This window comes from Molothrus aeneus, chromosome 10, assembly GCF_037042795.1.
Source record: "Molothrus aeneus isolate 106 chromosome 10, BPBGC_Maene_1.0, whole genome shotgun sequence".
NCBI lineage: Eukaryota > Metazoa > Chordata > Aves > Passeriformes > Icteridae > Molothrus > Molothrus aeneus.
In genome coordinates, this window is record NC_089655.1 from 24,913,327 (window position 1) to 24,925,684 (window position 12,358).

A 12,358-nucleotide genomic window follows, 5' to 3' on the forward strand; every position below is an offset into this window, starting at 1 on the left:
ATAATGGGGATTTGTTTTTCAAAGGACAAATAGGGTTTAATATATTGGAGTGAATTTCCATAAAGTCAGAAGCCCAAGGCAGCACAGAAATATGCTGCATTTTCATGTGCTCACCACATTTCCATGCACAAATCAATTTAATTGTGTGCATGTTTTTGCTTGGGGCCTTGTGCTTCTGCTTTAAAATGAGGGAGTCTTTTATTTTGTTTTATCTTAAAGCAGCCTTTCTTAGGGATTGGTCCAGCAGCTGTGGGGCAGTAGCAGAGACAGTGGGAAAAGTCAGGAATGGGACTGTGTTTATGCTCTGGGACTGTAGCAAAGCCCAGAGGTGCAGCAGAGACTTGGTTCCACAAATCCACAGTGCCTCAATAGCCAGGCTGAGCTCAGGCTGCCAAAAACCTCACCAGGGCACCTTGCACCCCTTCTAAGAGCAAGCAGGAGAGGAGAGAGCAGGCAGATGAGAGGTGTTGGAGCAGGATGGTGCTCCTGAGGCCAGGGTCCCTGGAACGTCAGGGGACATTGCCAATGCCCCAGCCCCAGGGATCCCACTCCAGTGTCGGGGGCAGTGGGTCTCAGAGCCAGCAGAGGCGTTTGGGGTTCCTTGCCTTGTCTGCAAACAGCAGCAGAGCCCGTCCCAGCCATGCCTGGGGCACAGCCTGAAGCTGCTCCCATCCCCTGCTCCAGGCTGGGCTGGCTCATTGTGCGCACTGGAAACAGGAGTGTGAGGCTGCTTTGGGCTGAGTTCAGCAGTGGGTGATGCAGGACAGACCCCGGGGGCTCTGGAGTTGCAGTTTGAGTGGTGACACCTCAGCCAGGTGAGACGGGTCCAGAGGAGCTCTGTGAGAAAGAGGGGCCCTGGCCTGCAGCCCCCTGAGAGCCTTACCTGGGAGGAAAGGCAGAGACAGAGCATCCTGGGGGCCATGGGAACCCTGGGTGCCCTGCACAGCAATTCTGGGGTCAGAGCCAGGCCATTCCTGTGTGCTCTCAGCTCTGATATTGGTGCTGCACTCCTGCCCCAGCTCACGGTGCCACACCACGCTGCAGCACCCAGCAGGCTCACCCTGCTCCTGCTCACCCTGCTCCTGCTCACCCTGCTCCTGCTCACTTTATTCCTGCTCACCCTATTCCTGCTCACCCTATTCCTGCTCACCCTATTCCTGCTCACCCTGCTCCTGCTCACCCTGCCCCTGCTCACCTTATTCCTGCTCACCCTGTTCCTGCTCACCCTGTCCCTGCTCACCCTATTCCTGCTCACCCTATTCCTGCTCACCCTGCTCCTGCTCACCCTGCTCCTGCTCACCCTGTTCCTGCTCACCCTGCTCCTGCTCACCCTGCTCCTGCTCACCCTATTCCTGCTCACCCTGCTCCTGCTCACCCTGTCCCTGCTCACCCTATTCCTGCTCACCCTATTCCTGCTCACCTTATTCCTGCTCACCCTGCTCCTGCTCACCCTGTCCCTGCTCACCCTGCTCCTGCTCACCCTATTCTTGCTCCCCCTGCCCCTGCTCACCCTATTCCTGCTCACCCTATTCCTGCTCACCCTATTCCTGCTCACCCTGCTCCTGCTCACCCTGCTCCTGCTCACCCTGTTCCTGCTCACCCTGCTCCTGCTCCCCCTGCCCCTGCTCACCCTGCAGCTCAGTCAAAGCTCACCTTCAGGGTCTTTCCTCTTTGGCCTTTCCTGCTGCCCTTGACCAGCCTGGAAATGATTCTGGTGGGACCTGGCAGTGGAACAGCAGGAGTTTGGAGAAGGAAGGGGTCAGTGCAAGCCCACATATGCCATTATTCCTGATGGCACATGCACAGAGAGTTCTGCTGTGCCCGTGGGCACCATGGGCTCTGGCAGTCTCATCCCCCCAGCTGCTCCCCCAGCTGTTGCCCCAGCTGTTGCCCCAGCTGTCCCCAGGTTTGTTGCTGCTGGCAGACAGGGCTGCTCCTGTGTGGGCTGTGGATTCCCAGTCTCCTGCCAGCCTCACTCAGTGCTGTGCCCTGCAGAGGGTGAGCGTGGCTGAGCTCTGCCTCAGGCAAAGCAGGGCCATCCCCAGGGCTGCTCCAGCCCATCCAAAAGCAGAACTTGGCAGGCACTTTTATGAACTGACAGAGGAAGGTAGAGGCCCATAAAGTGGTGCTGATATGTGCAGTGTGCTTCAGCAGGAGGGAGACATTCTGTTCCCAGGCCTTCGAGACATTGTGGAAAAGGAAAACACACAACTGACTTCTCAGCTTCCAGCCACATGCACCAGTTATGGCAGTGCTGGGACACAAATGCCAGATCTAAAATGAGAGCAGGAACAATCCTGGAATTGTACCTGTACAGGCTGATGCTATCACTGTATCTGATCTGACAGGAAAGAGCTCCATGCTAAAATAAAACTCTTTCAAGGCTCCAAGAAGCTGTCCCTAGGAAGAGCCAGTGCAGCTGGAGAGCCCTCCCAGGCTGGCTGGGGTGGCTCCAGTGTCACTGCTGGGCCACCAGGAGCTGCTGCTGTCAGGAGCAGGGTCCAGCTGAGAGCAGAGCTGCTCCCTCCCAGCCCTGGGCTTTGCTCTGGGGTAGCACTGAGCGCCTTGGCAGTGCAAGCCTAATGCCCATGCTAGCAGGAGGAAGGAAAACTCTTCCCACTTCTCTTCACAGTTCATTGTTTAGCTGCCATTTGGTTGTTTTCCATCAGGAATAACATTGTTTTCCCCCCTGTAATGAGCCACAGTGTCTTTGTTATGTGGTTCTGATTAATTGAGTGAGAAGTAAGACCTGTAGGATTCTTGCTTCTTTTTCTTTCTTCTGGTATTTGGTATTTGTGTAAGGATGGCCAGTTGCCAGCTTGGCTGGCTGTACAAGATGAGGAACAGTCTGCATGCTGGGTGTTCCTGTTACACGTGGGGTTGGTATTAATCCTGAATTTGCTGTTCATGGAAAGGTCCTTGGTGTGGCTGCTGAAATCTGCAATGCACTGAGCAGCCACTGGCCCACCTTGGGCTGGCAGCATGCCTGCATGGATCGAGCCAGAAGTGGAGGAATTCCATCAGGATTCAGGGAGAGAATTGTTTAAACTGCAGGGGGATTGATTTGGGGAAACTGCAAGGCAATTTCTAAATTTGCTCTCTGATTGCAAAATCCAAATTCTTCCCCGAGTCCCACGGGTGATGCCAGGTTATGCTGCTCTGTCTCCCCACTGCCACTGGGATCTCCAGTGGCTCCAGGGGGCTCTTCACAGCTGGGCACTGGTGATGTCCCCATGTTTGGCTGAGGTGAATGCTCCCCTTCCCTTCCGTGCTCTCTGACTCCAAAGGCTTTGCTAATTCTCCCTGGCTCCCCCAGTTCTCCTTCAGCCCCTCCAGTGCTGCTTTCCTGGTGCTTTGCTCTCCCTTTCTCTCCATTCCCATGGCCTGAGCAAGCTCCCATCCCTGCTGCTGTTCCTGTTTACACAAGCTGCTTCACGTGAAGGAAATTAAGAGGTTGTTTAGCCCAACTGTCTCACTGCACGTTTTAATTCTCTAGATTTATGATAGAGCAGCTGTGGCTGAATCCCATTTGAAAAGCTTTTGGGACATTTTCCTATAAGTGTGAAATGATATAAAACTTTGGAAGGGGTGAAAGATTTTATCTAAAGCAATAACAGTGAAATCTGTTTATGTTCAGGCTGTTTGTAATACACGACTGATGCATTCTTTCACCAGGGAACTTGCACCTATAGATAATTTTAAGCCCAGTTGCCATATGGATTGGGGTCTCCCTGAAAAGTCCCCACAGTGCTGTTGTTCACCAGAAATGAGCCCTGAATATTTTAGAATCGAGGGGGAAATGGGGCACCACGTGCAGCTCAGCCAACATGCCAAGCAGGTCTGAGTGGGAGTGAGCACAGATTGCTCACATGAACAAAAGCAATCACAGCCTGATCAATTCAGTGCTGAATTCTGCCCCCAGAGACAAGGAAAGGAAGGAAATTCCCTGTGGAAGGACGCCAGGAATGCGTGCAGGCAGTTTTGCTGCACAGGGGAGCAGCCTGGTGGCACCCAGAGTGACTCAGGTTAGCAGCCCAGGGTCCTGACAGAACATGGCTTCGTTGGCTTCCTGTACCAGCCACAGAGTCCCTGGCATGCTGTCCTCCTAGGTGCCAACAGGCACTTTGTCACTGAGGAGGGTCTCAGTGGAGCATCTCAGTCTGGGTTTTCCTTCCAGGCTGTTCCCTGCTCTCACAGTGGGACTGAGACACAGGGGTTGGAATGGTGCCACTGATCCCCATCCTCACCCTGCAGGGGTACTCTCTGCAAACTGTGTAAAAAATGCACTTTCCCTTTCCTCTTTCCTTGCACCATGCAGTGGAATTAGGAGAAGAAAAGGAAAAGGATTGTGTACAAATTAAGTGTAAAGGTAGTTTGAAAATAATACAAATTTCCATGGTTTCTTCAATGTGATTTTACAGAAAATGCAGGAATATTTTCCCAGTGGATTTGCATCTGATGTATTTCTTCTTTCTTCATAAGGAAATGTTAAAAAAACCCAGAAGCTTTAAATAATAAAGGAGGAGGACATTCCTACTGGGGCTGAGCAGAGCAGTCCCAATTTAACTGATGTAACTGTGCATTCACTCTGGACCTTTGTCAACACACATTAAAAATACCTCATCAGTTTAACCCATTTCCTTCTCTAGGAGAACCCTGGGAGATCACTGCTGCAGAGTGAATGAGGGGCCACAGCCAGGCTGGGAAAAGAAGCTCTGAAAGTTCCATTTCCCCATTGCATGATGCCCTGTGTGGCTCGGGCTGTCTCAGCACACCTCTGAGCAGGCAGGGGCACCCTGGCAGTGAAATGGGGGCCCTCTGCTATTGCCAGGAGAATTAATCCTGATTTGCATAAAACTTCCAACTTCCACCACATAGGAGTGTGGCTGATGAAGTTGCTGCATTTAATGTACCCCTGACCAAAGAAAATATTAAAATTAAGTCTATTTTTTTATCCTGCAGTAAGAGACTGTATTTACAGTAGTTTCTATCACTGAAATGAGACTTTTAAAGAGAGTAACTTGGTTTAATGGGTCTTAGTTATCTCATATATTCATTACTATGAAGAATGGATTTTGATGAAATAGTATTTTCCTTTTTATAAATCAGGCATTGTAGCAGTGGTCATGTAATGCCTCACTGTCCCATCTGCTTTGCAATAATCAAAATTCTTAATTTAGATTTGTTTGCATTGGGTTAAAATGAAGTTTGATTCCTTTAGTGCCTTTATTTTACACTTGGCATGGTCCAGTAACATGAACGGATTTGCTTGATTGGTGATGAATTTTGGAAGGTCAAATGCAAACCAGTGCAGGCAGAAATCCCAGGAGGGGTGAGGCTGGAGCACCAGGAAGAGGGGTGGGATTGTGGAAGCCCCCAAAGCAGCAGCTGATGGAAAGGCTGTGATTAAGCTGAGGCACTGCTATTGTGCCATGACTGACAGCCCCAGCCTGCTCAAGGCACGTGGGAAGGATTTCTTCACAAACCGTGCCCCAGGTGAAGGAGAAACCTGATCCCTGTGCCAGGAGCTCGCCCAGGTGTCCGGGTGTTCTGCAGGGGCTCAGTCAGGGTGTCCCAGCATGGCCAGGGGCTGTGCCTGGGATGGGGCTGTGCCTGGGATGGGGGCACTGCCAGGGATGGGGGCACTGCCAGGGGCTGTGCCTGGGATGGGGGCACTGGCAGGGATGGGGGCACTGCTTGGGATGGGGCTGTGCCAGGGATAGGGCACTGCCAGGGCCTGTGCCTGGGATGGGGGCACTGCCAGGGATGGGGGCACTTCCAGGGATGGGGCTGTGCCAGGGATGGGGGCACTTCCAGGGATGGGGCTGTGCCAGGGATGGGGGCACTGCCAGGGATGGGGGCACTGCTTGGGATGGGGGCACTGCCTGGGATGGGGCTGTGCTTGGGATGGGGCTGTGCTTGGGATGGGGCTGTGCCAGGGATGGGGGCACTGGCTGGGATGGGGGCACTGCCTGGGATGGGGGCACTGGCTGGGATGGGGGCTGTGCCAGGGATGGGGGCACTGCCAGGACACCCTCAGAAAGCCCAGCAGCCTTTGCCTGGCAGAAGGAGAGCCCTGGGCATGGTAAACAGAGGAAATTACTCAGGATGCCTGGAATAGTTCTGTGTGGGGAGGCTCAGGCTCCCACGAGGAGCCAGCTGAGCCTGGGGCTCAGGTCTTCTCCCAGGATGTGTAAAGTGCCCCACAATAAACCCATGGATCCTTGGGATGGAGGCTCTTGATGAGGAGTGCTAAGGGAGAAGTTTTCTTGGTTCTCCTTGTCCTGTGAATCTGTATTTGTATTTCCTTCTCCTTGTCCTGTGACTCTGTATTGGTATTTCTTTCTCCTTGTCCTGTGAATCTCTATTTGTATTTCTCTCTCCTTGTCCTGTGAATCTGTGTTTGACCCAGGTTCCTGTGCTGGATTTTGGGACACGTGGGTGTCCCTGAGCTGGCAGAGGTGCTGGTGCCAGCAGGATTGGGCTGGAAGTTGTGTGGCCTCTCTGCACTCCTTGTTTGGGTTTTTCTCCATATTTTGGAGGGAGATTGGGATGGAACCCCCAAGCCAATCCTGAACACAACAGTGCATGCCAGAATCAGAGATGTTCCCACAGCTGGGAGGGTGAAGCTGTTCCTTGTGAGTGCTCAGCAGCCGCAGTTTCCCAGTCAGGAGTGACACTCGTGGCTGCTCCTCCCTGGTGTGCCAGCCCTGGTGGGCTCAGCAGCCAGCACAGGGGCTCAGGGGGCCAGGACTGCCCTGCCAAGCACCCAGGATGGGGTGGGACTGCTGCCTGCACCCTCTTGCAGCACAGACTGCGCTCCAGTCCTGCCCTGGAAGGGTCCCCAGAGCCACTGGAGGGTTCTGTGCAGGCCCTGCTCTCGGCCATGGCTCCCAGCTGCACATTTGCTTAGGGAGGTGCTGCACTCTCACTGAAAATAATTATCAAAGGTTGGGGAGAGTTTTCATTTCAGGCCATTTCTTTTAACAGAGTTAGAAGCAGTGTGATTTCTGTGAATTTGAGGGAAAGTTATGATACAGTTCTGGGACTGACTCCTGAGTTTGATGGACTGTCACACAAGGATCAAATCAAGCTGAAAGAAATTGAAGTTGTAGCTGTCATGTGGAGTATGACAGCTGTAACTGCAGAGAGGGATGATCCAAATGGCTTGCCTTCAAACCCCTTCATTTTCCTGCTCACTTTAATCTGTTTGGACAGTCTCAGGTCATCTGTTCTGTTACCTGCCACAATTACCTGTCATGGAGAATCTAGAGCCAATTTTACAGGGGGAGCAGCATTCCCAAAATATCTTAGTGCTGTTCCAGTGTATGTGGAAGAATTCCAGGGGAAAAAAAAATCTTTTGTTCTCTTGGCAGTTCTTTATGAAAAGTTCTTTATGAAAAGTTTGAGCTTGCTCACTTACAGGATTGAAATGATGTGTGTTTATGCAGCATTTGTATCAGAGAGGATTTACACCCAGGATGTCCCAGGAGGGATGGACACCAATGCCTTTTGTGCTGGAGTCTATTGTTCAGTGCCTTTCCTTGGAATGCTTTATCCCTGGATCCCTGGTATTCCAGGTCTGTGCAGCCAGGCTCCCTGTGGAGGGAGCATGCAGGGGTGGGTTCTTGTGAAGGGGGTGGCTGAAGAGGGCAGGAGGATGAAAAACCCAGGAGAACTTTTGCAGGAATGGTGTTCATATATTTAGTGGCAGACAAGACTGTCACAGAATGTTCAAAGGCACATTTCTGCCTGATTTTCCTGTTATTAGTGAAGCTAAAAAAATTTCTAGTTTCATTTCTAATAACAGTTATAAGGAATGGACCAGATTCCTGTTATTGGGGTATTTTTATACCTCCCCAAAACGGAGCTCTAAGTGGGTGCAAATTACCTCTGTAATTCACAGGTGTAAGTATCTGCATCCCATTATCAGAAATATTTAAAGAAGAGTTGGTGGAGAAGCACTTGCCTAAGCAGGGCTCACTGCAAATTAATTATTCCCAAACTTCTACTGTTTCTTTTCCTTCTCCCTCCTTCTGGCAAACAGTGGGGAGAAGCTGATGCTAAAGAAATGTTGATTTCCCATCCCTGAAGGCTTGGATTGTGCTTTGGTGAGTGTTCCCCTCCCGGTTCAGTCCACATGCCTCAGCTGGAGCCGTGAGTCTGGGTGGAATCTCTGCTTAGAGCCCTTATTAGCCTTGTTAGTCCTCATTATAATCTCTGCCTTAAGTCCTTATTAGCTGGTGCTCAACACTTCCTCAAACGGGCTAAGACCAAATGGAGCTGGAATTGCCTTGTTTAGTGTGTGAGTGACACCCTGAGCAGCCTGTGCTGTGACACGCGGGGTGTGTGAGCACCCAGGGTGCTGTGCCAGGGACAGGGACACCAGGCAGGGCCAGGGTGGCAGCTCTGCCGGCTGTGCCTATGCCAGGGACACCAGGCAGGGCCGGGGTGGCAGCTGTGCCTGCTGTGCCCAGGGACAGGGACACCAGGCAGGGCCGGGGTGGCAGCTGTGCCTGCTGTGCCAGGGACACCAGGCAGGGCCAGGGTGGCAGCTCTGCCGGCTGTGCCCGTGCCATGGTGGCAGCTCTGCCTGCAGTGCCCAGGGACAGGGACACCACGTAGGGCCAGGGTGGCAGCTGTGCCAGGGACAGGGACACCAGGCAGGGCCATGGTGGCAGCTGTGCCTGCAGTGCCCAGGGACAGCCACTCCTGGCACGCTGTCACAGCCAGAGCTGAAAGGAAAGCCAGGCCATCCTGTTTTCAGAGCGTGCACATTCTCCTGCTCCAGCTCCCACGGGTGCACACATTCCTGCAGGATCTGTCCCTGTCTGAAGGAGGATTGCTCTGCACAGCTGGGCACATTCAGTCCAGGGCAGTGCCACGTGTGAATGGGCCAGGCTGCAGCTGCAGTGGCCTCCCTGGGGCTGGCCCTTGTGCAGAGCTGTGGGTGCAGAGGGTGCAGAGGGACAGACCCTGCTCTGCTCTGGGACAGTGTGGGCACCTGCAGCCTTGCCCAGGGGAACAGGGGGCTTTCCTTTGCAGGGCCTGTCTGCACAGGAGGGGAGGAGAAGGGCACGGTGCCCTGAGGTTTGTGGCTGTTTCCAGGTGGGCACTGAGCTGGGTTTCCAGCAGAAAGCAGCTCAGAGACATGACCTGTCTGAGGTGTGGGTAGGGCTGGCTGAGGAGCCTGGTGCCTGCCCTGTCTGAAGCTGCTCAGAATGCGAGAGAACAGGAAATAACACGGTTGTCATCAGCAATTTTCCAGGCTTTGGCAATGGACAGCTCAAAATGAGGAAGGCTGAGTAGCACTGCTCTTATTCCCAGTGGGGAATAAACTCAGGTAGCCAGGATGGTCATGGGGGAAAGCAAAGAGATCCCTCACAATTCCTGTCTTTCCTATCACCTGTACAGAAATGCACATCCAGCTGCTCCAAATGGCAATATTCCCACTCAGAAGTGTTAGTTGGCAACAGCAGTGGGGCAGGGCTGAAGAAACGATGCAGTATTAAATTATAATAAAAGGATTACAGAGCTTTCTCTTCCTTGCAGCCAGGAAGGAATTAATGCCTGTAAGTTCTGGTAGCCAGGGATGACAAAGGGACAGAACCACAGATCTCCATTAATGCAGAGGTTGCCTGTTTGAGCTTGACATATCCCAGCTGGTGTGTCCATGCAGTTACAGAGAAGGGCAAACAGAGTCAGTTCTGTTCTGTGAAAGGTGACCAGAGCCTGAGCACAGTTTTCCAGATGAGCCGTGTTACAGACAGGCCTGAAAGACCGAGTTCTAGAAATACCAGGAAGGTGAGAAAACCTACTCCAGTGAGTCAGTCCTGTGAGCTTCCACTGAAAACTGACCTCTGTTCACTCTGGGATTGCTCTGCATCTTCAGTGTCAGTGAACCAGGTCCTGAGGTTTTGGTTCAGCCCTTGTTCATGTCTCATTCAGTCAGACTCCCACGGGATCCTGTGAGAAAAAATGAGTGAAAATCTGTCATAAAAACTGCTGCAGCGTGCATGCACCACAGACAGAGATCTGTTCTGTCTGAGCCAAACTGCACAAGTCCCTGTGACTCCTGAGGCACTCTGGAGCAGAGTGAAGGCATTGCAGGGAATATTGACCATGTGGTGTCCATTACTTTTGTTCTTCACACACCAGGGCTTGAAACTCAGATGAAAGGCAGGTAGAATCTGGCTTTGGAAGGGTCAAAAAGAGAACTCAGTCTCACCTGCTGGCCGGTGGAGCACAGCTCTGTGAGAGGGATTACAATTCTGTCACCCGGCCTTTAGGGCCTCCTGCAGGTACCCTGAAGGGCTGTGGCAATGACTGCAGGGAGCTGGATGACACCGTCCAGCCAGAGCCTTTATGTCTGAATTAATTTCCACATGGAAATTTGCCAGAGTTCCTTTTTTCCAAGCCGTCCCTTCTGGGAGAGCTGGCTCCAGTGTCTGACCAGGCTGAGCTGCCCTTGTGCAGCCTCCATCCTGCAGCCCCTCCTGCTGTGGCAGCAGTGGGACAGGGCTTGGGGACCTCCTTTTCCCCTCAGGAGTCACTGTGCTGCTTTTTATCCTTTGCCCTTCTGGGGCACTGTGGTGTTGGGTGGCACTGGGCCATGCCCTGCGTGAGAGGGAGTTCAATCGGCTCCTGCCTGGAGTGCGGGGTGTGCAGCTCCTCTCCCCCACGTCCTGCCTCTGCTCTTCATTTCTGCCTGCAGGGTTTGTGCTCAGCAGCATTTCTGGGTCTCCTGTGCTGGCTTCAGCTCCAGCTGCTCCCATCTGCACAGGGGGATGCAATTCTGTGTGTGCTGCTTCTCCTGAAACAGCAAATTTTAGTGTAAATAAATTCCCACGTGAGAAACTCACGAGAGAAAAGGACTTGGAGCAAGTACAAGTAGGGAGGTCTGAAGCGTTCCCAAAAATTCCTGAAAGCTCCCAGGGATTGCCTTTTTTGCTGAAAACTGGGAAATACTTGAAAAGAACAAGGACAACTCCACAGACCCCCTGGAAGTGCCCATGAACCACTGATGCTCCACAAAGAATTCAGAGAACTCCCCTGGGTGGTGGCTTCTGAAAATGAGGAGGGATTATCTACTGCCTTAGAGTTTGGGTGGACTTGAATTACTTACCACAGAATGCACGGTTTAAAAGAGAATTTCTAGGAAATGCTTTCGATCTATTCATTAACCTTGCTCCAATTAGAGCATTTCATATATTGGACATTTAAGTTAGACTTAATTTAGGATATCATTTGAGATCAAAGATGCAGAGTCTTTGAATCTTTTATCATCCTTTTCAATCTCTTCAAGCCCTTGTCAGTGCTGTAGCATTCTTTTAGGACTGGGTAGAAGCACATACAGAAATGTACAATGTTTTATTAGAAATGATTTCTTGTTGCTGTAATGAAATGTAAAAAAGGTAACATAAGGGCCTAAAAGTAGGTGAGAGGCTGTAATATTCCCTGTTAAAAATAATAAACACACTGAGTCACTAAGGGCTATGTGAGATCATCATGTGGAGATTGGACAAGAAGAATGCTGACTGAATCCCAGTGGCAGGTACTCCAGCTCTCCAGAGGGCAGAGATATTTGAAAAAGAGGGGTTTTTCTTGCTTATGAAGGCCTTTGTCTGTGGTACTGCTCCTGCTGAGTCCTTTCCATGCAGTATAAAACTACCACGTGCTGTGGAACAAACGAAAAGTCCGCAGGAAATGTGGATTTTAAAGAAGTCTCTTCTACTATCCAGGCTTATTTCAGCTCTTGTTCACACTTGATTTTGGCCATGGGGAGGGAAGGGAGATCCTTCAGGACATTGCTCTTCTGGAACAAAGGGGAGTGCATTGACAACAAACACTTTTCAATGGCTGAACTCCCCCAGCTGCCTCCAGGGGATGCCTACACAGGCACCTCTGACTCGGCTGAGAGGGATTTTTAAGAATCAGCTTCACAGATTGGTTGTGTTTTGCTCTTGCTGAGGGGGATCAGTAGGAATGCCCCTGTGGAACAGAAGGAAACCCTCCTGCAGCCAAACTTTGCTCTCCCAGCCCCTCAACCCCACTCAGGCCAATCCACAAGCAGCAGCAGGGCTGAGAGAAAATGTTTGAGCACCAGAGCTCCCTGAAGCACTGACCTGTGGGCAGGGCTGGGGGGACGGGAAGGGTCACTGGTGACAGCAGGGTGGGTGCTGCCCTGCAGGGTGGGTGCTGCCCTGCAGGGTGGGTGCTGCACTGCAGGGTCGGTGCTGCCCTGCAGGGTCGGTGCTGCACTGCAGGGTGGGTGCTGCACTGCAGGTGCTGCACTGCAGGGTGGGTGCTGCACTGCAGGTGCTGCACTGCAGGGTGGGTGCTGCCCTGCAGGGTGGGT